The sequence below is a fragment of the Arachis stenosperma genome, chromosome 9 (assembly GCF_014773155.1).
Source record: "Arachis stenosperma cultivar V10309 chromosome 9, arast.V10309.gnm1.PFL2, whole genome shotgun sequence".
Lineage (NCBI taxonomy): Eukaryota > Viridiplantae > Streptophyta > Magnoliopsida > Fabales > Fabaceae > Arachis > Arachis stenosperma.
Genome location: NC_080385.1, coordinates 6524872 through 6535600, shown reverse-complemented (window position 1 = coordinate 6535600; position 10729 = coordinate 6524872). Strand labels below are relative to the sequence as shown.

The window sequence follows — 10729 nt, the reverse complement described above, 5'->3', positions numbered from 1 at the left end:
TTTATAATGTAATACTACATACATTAATAATAAAATAACATAGTAAATTTTTATGTTTTAATATTAAATATAAAATTAATATGTGCAAAAAATTTTAAGCTTTTACATTAATACAAATCATTGTAAATAATACTTATTTATGGCATAAGCAAAGAAATACAAAATCTTAAGTTTTGCATATAAAAATTTAAGAACATGTTATATGTACAAATGTAATTGCATAGTATTATTTTTTTTAATGGTGTAGACCAACAACTCTAATTTTATTTCACGGTCAAATTTCAAAAAAAAAGTCGTAATTTTAAAAGTAGTCAGAAAAAAACAACAAAATTAATAAAAAATAGTTAACTTATATTATTCTATTAATTTATTTAACATATTAAATTATTTTTATTATATTAAGATTAATTTTAAATATTTTAAAATAAAAAGTATAATTAATTATAATTTGCATCTTAAATTATGTTGAGTACATGATATTCTATTGTGCTGCTAAAAGTAAAAATGAGATACAAATATAATTTTATCTCTTAATTCAGTATATTTATTTATATTTTATACTTTTTTATGATTAATTTTGTAGATGTTGGTATATTAAATAAAAATACCTGTTATAATAACAAAAAATAAAATAAAATTTCAATAAATAATTTTATATTCTTTACTTTTTTCAGTTTTATTTTGGATTTTAATTTATTACTAAAAGGTAGTGAAATTCTATTGATATTGAAATAAAGTTGCAAAAAGGTCCATAGGGTAGAATAAGTAAAATAATGTGATACCCACATTACAACATCCAAATGAAACAACCTAAGATCTAAAATGTTTATCTTTCTCGCCGTCTATTATATTATCAATTTTATTATATAAAAATCGATTTTTTACATTTAATGATAGAGTCAACGTAGCATGTTTCTAAGAGTATTTCTTAATTTATTTTGTTTAACTCATTAAATACAATTTATTATGATGCATTAATTATATCAACTAATTGATTTGATTAGATATTTAAGTATCACACAATTTAAAATTATGTATATTGATTTGATTTTTATGATATATAAATTTAAGGAATTAATAAATTAAAATAATATAACTTATTACTTACAAATACAAAATTAATTTAGTCAAAAGTTTATTATTTTCTAATCTTCTATACATAAAAATGACAAAATAAAAGTGTAAAAATAATTCTTTTATTGTTTTTGCTATTTTAATTTTATTTTCTTTGCTTTTTTTATGTGTAATTTTATTTTACATTAATTTTGTGTATTTAATAACAAAATATACTCATATTAATTCTATCATATAATAATATATTTTTCTCCCATGTTAATCAAAGAATTTCAATAGTTATCAACTACATCTAATAAAATGACTGAGAAGTGAGAACTACGACAAGTTAAACCCATATTCAAAATGCTGAAACGAAGGAAAGAAAATAGTGGATATATGATTAGAGAAAAATATATAATAACGAGAAATATACTAAAACTGGATTTTTCCTCCAACTAATAAAAATGATGTGTCAATTTCTCATGAATTCATTTTTCTCTAAAATGAAATCACTATTTTCTCTTCTAAATTTATTTTAGAAAAATATCTTTATTATAATTATATTACAATTAATATTTAACGAATAATGCATGATTATAATAATTTAGGAAAATATCTTTATTATAATTATATAAAATTAATATTTAATACATTATCAACTAATAAAAGTGAAGTGTCAATTCTTCATGAATTCATTTTCTCTCCAAAATAAAAGCACTATTCTCTCTTCTAAATTTATTTTAGAAAAATATCTTTATTATAATTATATTACAATATTACAATTATATTACAAGTAGCATTTAATGAATAATGCATAATTATAGTAATTTAAAAAAATAAAATAAAGTCCAGTAATTTATCTTTCAACTGCACACATATGTAGAATAACTTTTAAGAAGGAGTCACGTATAATAAATACGGTCGATGATTGTAAAAATGTATACTAATATTGATATAATATTATTTCAGGTATATATATGTTTTGCAGGTATCAAAGAAAAGTGTTGAGTTATTCTTTTGTGGGTTTAAATTATTTATTGTTTATTAGAGAATTTTGTGCATTACAATTATCTAATAATTTATTATTTATTTTGAGCTGATTTTGATACATTCTTACTTGACAGTAAAACAACATATAAAAAATTATTAGTGGGTCTAAGTATTACTAGATTATTTATGGTCATATTGAGTATATATGTTTAATTTATTAAAAAAAGTAAATTACTAAAACTAATTAATAACTATTTTAGAGTTAATACATTTAATACTAGATTAAGAAAAAACAAACAATACATAATATGTTACATTTTTATTAATCAAATTATTATAATTCAAATTAATCTTACCAAAAGAATTTAAAATTAAAATTTCAATCTTATCACGTGCATGTCACGGGCTATTATACTTGTTAGTCTTGTAAAATTTAATTTTTAAAAGATGATTTTTTAAAAAGTATATTATTTATCTTTGGTAAATTAAATTAAAAATTATTTTCACTCTGCGAATATCACTGCTAATTTCGCAATTCAATACTACCATAGTACGGATCGGATCTGATCCGATCCGATAACTCTGCGAATCGGATAATATCCACAAAATTTGAATCGGACGTAGATAATTACCGCAGATATGCGAATATTATCCGATCTATATGGAGTCCTGTACACAAGACTTGCGAGGTCTTGTAACTCTCCCTCAATGTATGGGCCCTCCCTGCGTTGACTTGCAAAGTTCAATGCCATGCTCTATGCCATTAAATTACCACCTACAACTTCATTAATCCTTATCCTATCATTTGTCGATATTTACCGTCTTCAATAATTTAATCTTTTAAAATTTTCACTTCTCTTAGTTCTTTAATACTATAAACATTTTTCTCGTCTCAACTTTCACCAACTAACTTCCATTCACGAGTATTTTTTTGGTCCATTTCATTTCGTGATCATTCATTCAATTCGAGATAAAGAAAATATTAAAGGATAGTTAGAGTTTATTATTTTTGTCTATTATTATTTAATTATTAATATTTAAAAATATAAAATAAAATATTTTATTTATTAAATTAAAAAAATTAAACGGATAAAATTAAACTTATAACTAAATAATAATAAAAATAATAAATTATTATGGTCAATTAGCATTTTTGATATCTTCGAGGTAATCATTAATCAACTGTATTTTGTACATTAATTCTTTTGCCATCCAATTGAGAAGAACCATCTTCTTTCTTTGTGACTTTCTTGGAATGCACTTTGCTCGCACCATATGTCTCCGTCTTGCTCCATGATTTGCGAACAGGAACCGCTGCAAGAAGCCTCTCTATGTCAAAACATAAATATGCTGAGAATAATTTAGCTCTATAGTTGAAAAAGGTTTGTTAAAGAACACTATTCCTAACCAAGTTGGGTTAGTCTAGTAGTTAGCTCACTAGTCCGCTTAAACATGTGTTCGGGGTTCGAATCCCGCCTTGTGCATGCAACAATTCATTGGCCAACGACAAACTCTTAAATGGAGCTCAGTATCACGGCGGAAGAGAACACTATTCCTTCACTAAGGAACTATTATTTGCAACCCGGCCCATTAGCAAATATGAGATTTATTTTCCTTCTTTTGGGTCTAAATATAGTTTGCCTCACGCTAGATAATGGATCCCAATATCCTTAGCTCCTTCAAATTTGAGAAATGGAAATACCTACTCCTAGTCCTTAGTTTTTGCTTTATGTATGGTTCAACATATTAATTTTTAAAAATATAATATACATATTTCGATCTAATTTTTAACTCAAGTATCAATACAAAAAGTATTTCAATTTTTTCTTTTGATGACTTTTCATTTTTTTTGTGAGTAATATACATATTGGCCAAGAGAACGTGTTTTTGTCCAATTTTCAAATTTTTTAAGAATTTTTGTGTTGTTCTCATTTTTTAAATTTGTTTTTGTCACGTCGAAATCGATTTAGTAGTTAATTTTACAAATATAAAAAAATTTAAATATTTATTAATATATAAGAATATATTAAATTTTTTTATTTTAAAAACAAAAATTATTTAAAAAAAATCTTTTTTAAAATATTTTTAAAAATATTTTTAATTTTTAAAAATTATAAATATAAAAAATATATTTTTTATTTAAATATAAAAACGTTTCTTAAAAAATTTACCAAATGAAGCAGTATCTTTTGGCAAAGAACCACCCAAAATAAGAGCCACCATACTTAAACACATTTAAATCTAGGAGTGTTCGTGGTGCAGGATCAATTTTGACTTTTGAATAAAAAATTTATCATTTGAACATTAATTTTATTTATGGTACAGTTTGAATGATATGTTTTTTTTTAAATTCGATCCGATCCAATTTTAAGCGGTTTGGACTATATTAGATTTGCGATTTTATAAATTAAAAAAAATAAATACATATAAGAAGTCTCAACATTACATTTTAAATAATCAACAATAATATAATATAAGTATATAACAATATCTTAAAAAAGCCAATAACATAACAATAGAAATAAAATTATAGGTTAGTTAAAATAAATAAATAAATCACATTTTGAACATACAATATTTATTAAATCATAATAATTCATAAATAATATAAAAATATATAATAAATTGAACATGTTATAAGTACAATTGTAAATATAATAATATTATAGCACATTATGCGATTTGAATTGGATTTGATCAGTTATAAAAAGTAGATCCGAAATTCGATCCGATCTGATCCAGCAGTTTGAAAAAAAATAGAGGAAAAGTATAGGTAGACAATAAGAATATTAAACAATGTGAATAATGGATATGTCGGATGTTCAATTCAATAGCTATCCAGATGATTATGTTCATTATTTTTAATTGAATGATTATTTCTTTTTATTCGATTTACTCATGCACAGTTAATAATGGCTAGATGTTTAATTCACTAGGTGTGCAGATAGTTATTTTAATGCTGAGATTCAAAAAGTAATTTGGGGTGGAGTATTTTTTTACTTTATTGGGTAAATTCTAGAGCTTATTGTTCACATTGTTTATAAAAGTTATTATCTACTTAACAAAACTCAAAAATAGAATTCAATCAAATTCGAATTAATATGGTTGTAATCGATTTTAATTTGGATTGGATTGGATGAGCGATTTAATTTAGATCGGATTGAATTTAAACACCCCTAATCTAACCCATGAACCATGCTTATTTTCTGATCGTATATATGCCCTTCCATAATCCGTTAATGCAAATTACACGCAGCAAAACTTGCATCATCCACAAACACAAAACTTCTTTTATAAGTTATTAAGAATGAAAAGGTAGCATGCAGAGGAATTATTAGAGAAATGGAGGAAAGATTTTTAACTGATTTTAATGCAAACTTAATTTTTACTTTGATTATTTCGGCAAAATTTTGGATAATTTGGATGGATGTGAATTTTGCTGTAAATCTGGAGTATAATCATCTGGTTGTGGAGATGGATTCAGTTGTTACAGTTAAGGTTTTTTTTATGATGATATTAATTTACATTTTTTTCGAGCTCAAATTTTGATAATTATAAAAAGGTGCAGCAGACTAATTAACTGGAAAATACTTCATCAGTTTTGAAAAGCAAATTTTTATGCAGATGAAATGGTTAATTATGGTCATAGTTTACTTTTTTCCTGTTATGTATTCTTAAATTTATTTTTTTGTATCTTTTTTCGTCCTCATACTAATTTTATGAGCATCTCATTTTTAAAAACCGTTGTCTTTTAGTTTGTTTTTTTTTGGACTTTAAGCCCCATTGTTAATAAAAAAAAATAAATATAGAAAAATAATCATCTCTAAAAACTTTCTCTTCTAATCTTCTTGTGCTAGAAAGTAGGAACTAGAAATTGAAGGTAGAAACTTTAATTGAAGATGGAAACTTTACTTGGGATCAGGGATCAGTGTCTCCAACTTTAGCTGATGTGAATTTGGAAGTGAAATGGGGGCATAAAGTAGCAGTTGTGGGCCAGTTGGGGGTGAAAAATCATCTCTCTTACATGCAATACTTGGAGAGATTCCCAAAGATTTAAGGAAATGTGTTATTGAACACCACAAGTTCTTGTTCGTCTATTATCATGCCAAATTCATATTTATAACTTCGAGCATACCAGAAATTTTTGGACTATTTTGATTGTGTATCTTATCATTAAAGTATCTTACACATTTTTTCTTATTCTTAAATGTCATTTTATGATAATGCAAAACAGGTTAATGTATATGACACCATAGCACATGTATCAAATTTCTTGGATCCAAAGTGGGACAGTTAGAGATAACATACTCTTTGGCAAGCCAATAGACAAGAAAAGATATCAGAATACCATTAAGGCCTGTGCCTTGGATAAGGACATCAATGATTTAAGCCATGGGGATCTGACAGAAATCGGTCAGAGAGGGATCAACATGAGTGGAGGACAAAAGCAAAGGATTCAACTAGCTAGAGCAGTGTAAAATGATGCTGACATTTATCTCTTTGATGATCCTTTCAATGTAGTTGAGATGCCAAAAGTGACTAGTGCTGTTTTGATTGGAGTTTATGCATTGGTCTCATTTAGCAGTGCCTTTTTTGCGTATATGAGGTTTTTGGTATTTGCACTTCTTGGATTAAAAGCTTCATCAGCCTTCTTCTCTAGTTTCAATAAGGCTATCTTCAATGCTTCTATGTTGTTCTTTGATTCAACCTCTGTAGGAACTAGGAAGGATTTTAATCCGAGTAAGGCTTTTTTATATTGGAAATAAACTACTCCATCCGTTCAAAAATAACTATCGGATTGACAAAATTGGTCCATAAAAAAATCAACATATCTGAATAGTTATTATTAGATGGAGGGAGTACTATAATATGAATGTTATTCTTTACTCTTTATGAGTTAATTAATCATTATTCTAACTCATAAAATATAACCTCCTTACTTGCAGGCTTCATCAGATTTGAGTATTCTGGACCTTGATATACCTTATTCCATCACTTTTGCAGCATCTGTAGCTATTGAAATTGTCGTGATAATTGCTATAATGGCTTCAATCACATGGCAAGTTCTAATAGTTGCAATTCCTGCTACGCTAGCATCAAAATACGTTCAGATTTGTCCACTTTTACTGTGAAATTTGCATTGGACTCCATGTTATTTTATTTCAGAGTATATACTCATTTTGGTCCTTAAAGAATTTTAGACTGGACATTTTAGTTCCCAACTAAAATTAATTATTCGATTGGTCTCTAACAATTAATTCCGTCAGTCACTTAGGTCATTTATTCTGTTAATTCTAACGGAGGACAAAATAGTCTCTGACAACTCTAATAGGGGACAAAATGGTCCCTGATCTCCTCTGTTCGGAAACGACACTGTTCTCTCCAATTTCCATTATATCTCGCATAACACTAACAGTCTAACACTGCAACTTCAAACTGCACAATGCACACTCTATAAATTTAATGTTTACAAAAAAATCCTCAACTTGTTCTCAACCAATTCATGCTCAGAAAACTAATGCCTATGTCTCTCAACTAGTTGTCGTCTTCGATGGATCACATAAATCTAGACAGCAAGTCTGATTTGTTAAGACCCATCATCGTCGTTGTCATCTCCCTCCTCCTCTGCCCTATCATCTCCATGACCACATTGTCCACCACTCCGATCGCTCCCTTCAGCTTCTTCTCCGAATCAATGTTCAGTAACCGCTTCAGTTTTCATATGAGCGGCAACGGCGACATTGTTTGTTGTACTGATAGCTTAGATGAAAGGTCGAAGCTATCTGCCAATTTGGACTCCGAAAAAGAAGGAATGAAGTACTCAGTATCTGTTTCGAATGAGAATTTGCATATGCTATCGAAGGAGAATCTTCTCATGACATCCGAATGTCCAATAATCTATATTGCTTACCGTAGAGTGGAGAAAGGCGTGCCCTTGGAGTAGTTGTGAAACTTGGTCTTGAGGGTGTCATGGACGTTGTCGGGGTTGGAGGTGATGTTATCGAAGATGTGGAAGTTGATGCTTTTGGTGGGTGAAGTGCAAAGGAGGTAGATGTATTAGTCACAAAGATTTAGAAAGTGTGTGGTCCATGACATGTTGCGGTAGGTGCGACACGTGTGACAATTACACTATGGCTTAATCTTGGAGCTAAAGAGAAGGAAGGAAAAGATGGAAAAGAAGAATGTGAAGGTGAAGAAGGAGAGTATGAATGTTAGGGTTATGCGAGATATGATTGGAGAAGAACAATGTCGTTTTCAAATAAAGGAGTTAAGGGATCATTTTGTCCCTTGTTAGAGTTGTAGGGATCATTTTGTCCTATGTTAGAGATTTCAGGGTCCATTTTGTCTTCCGTTAGAATTGACGGAGTCAAAGACCTAAGTGACTGACGGAATTAATTGTTAAAATGTCTAGTCTAAAATTCTTTGAAGACCAAAATGGGTATATACTCTTTATTTTATTATTACTATTTTTTAATTATTTTTAATATGAAGGGATATTATCAAGCCTCTACAAGAGAAATAATAAGGATCAATGGAACAACCAAAGCATCAGTGATGAATTTTGCAGTTGAGACATCACTTGGAGTGGTTACTGTTAGAGCATTCAACATGGTGGATGGATTTGTCAAGAACTACCTAAAACTTGTGGACACAGATGCATTCTAATGTGACCATGGAATGGTTGACTCTAAGGATTGAAACACTTCAAAATTTGACAGTCTTCACTGCAGCCTTGTTACTGATTCTAGTTCCTATGGATTATGTGTTCCCAGGTAATACTAATGTTACATAATAAATAAAACAGTTATCATGGTTTATCAATTCGGTAGTTTTCGTTGATCAAAGAGAGTAACTAACAAGCTAATACTGGATTGATAATGTTGGATGGTATGTGCAGGGCTTTTGGGACTTTCACTTTCTTATGCATTCACATTGACACAAGCACAAATATTTTGGACAAGATGGTTTTGCAACTTATCAAACTATGTTATCTCTTTGAAAGAATCAAACAATTCATTCACATACCATCAGCTGAGCCTCCTGCTATTGTGGAATGAACTTATTCACTTTCTTCATTCCTTAGAGGTAAAAAAACTAATCCAAAAATATATCATATGTATATCGAATGAACTTATTCACTAATTCATTTACACTGATACTATCAAAAATTCAATTCTAATAGCTTGTTTTCGACATTGATTTCAGATTAGATATCGTCGGAATGCACCAATAGTCCTGAAAGGAATCACTTGCACATTCAAAGAAGGGAGTAGAGTGGGAGTTGTAGTAAGGACAGGAAGTGGAAAAACAACACTTATAAGTGCTGTGTTTCAATTGGTTCAGCCTTCAAGAGGTAGCATTATTATTGATGAGATTGACATATGCTCATTGGGGTTGAAGGATTTGAGAATGAAGCTTAGTATTATCCCTCAAGAAGCAACCTTTTTTCAGGGGTAGCATTAGAACAAACTTGGATCCTTTAGGCTTAATGGTGACACCTTGTTCTTTCTCGCTGCTGAATGGGTTGAGAGTGTTATGGAGAGTGAGGCAAGAGTGAGAGTGAAAGAAATGGGTGGGAGAGTGTTTCAAAGAGTGAAAAGCAGACGCTTTGGACTACCTCTATGCATTAAGGCTGACAATATATTCTCTATTCGCGAGTACCCAACCTGAACCAATTCGCTGTGGGTAGGTAGGGTAAAGTACACCCACACCTTGATATATAATACATATATTTTAAAAATGGAAGAATAGACAAAAGTATATATGAATGTTTACACGGTAAACAGATGTAGACTCTAATTTTTTTAATAAGTCATCTGTATACACGAATATTAAGTTTCATTATCATTTCTACCCTTCTGTTGGTTGAGTAATTTTTCTGGCGGTAGTAGCTGCCAGATAACTTTGTACATTGTTGACGTGACCCTTTTGATGACACAATGAAAACTAAATGATAAATTATTAAATTTGTTAAATTTAAATGAAAAAATTTACAAATAACTCAAAATCTTCATTCTCTTCATTCCTTCTCCAAATTTTATTTTGAACAAAGCCCAAAAAGCTACATATATTGAAGAAGAAGGTGAGAGTTGAATCTAGAATTTTCCTTGTATAATAACTTAAAATAAGTGAGTAATCACTAAGTTAATTAGTTTATTTAGTAATTTGGAATGATTAAATTTTATTACTATGTATAAAATTTACAATGATTAAATTTTATATTTGCTTTAAAAAAATATTATTTTCTTGCAAGTAGAGTAGAATAGAGTAGGGTCTAGAACTTTAAATTGTGAGTAGGGTTAGGGTTGAGAGATTTTTAACCGAATATAATAGAATAAAATTTAAAAAAAAACTTTCTATGTCAAAACATGAATATGCCGAAAATAATTTAGCCCTACAGTGGAAAAGGGTTTTTTTTTTTTTGTCATAGAAAAGGTTTGTTAAAAGAACACTATTACTTGACTAAAGAGCTATTATTTGCAACCCGGCCCATTAGCAAATATGATATTTATTTTTCTCCTTTTGGGTCAAAATATAATTTGCCTCACCTTAATCCTTAGCTATGGGATCCCCACTATCCTTAGTTCCTTTAGATTTGAGAAATAAAAATACCTACTCCTAGTACTTAGTTCTTGCTTTATGTTTGCTTCAACATATTAATTTTTAAATATATAATATACAT

At 28.6% G+C, this 10729-nt stretch overlaps 1 pseudogene; it reads left to right on the top strand.

Annotated features, from left to right (window-relative positions):
* The first annotated feature begins 5469 nt into the window (after window positions 1–5469).
* LOC130948946 (ABC transporter C family member 8-like) lies at window positions 5470–9604 on the top strand (annotated as a pseudogene).
* The last annotated feature ends 1125 nt before the right edge of the window (window positions 9605–10729 follow it).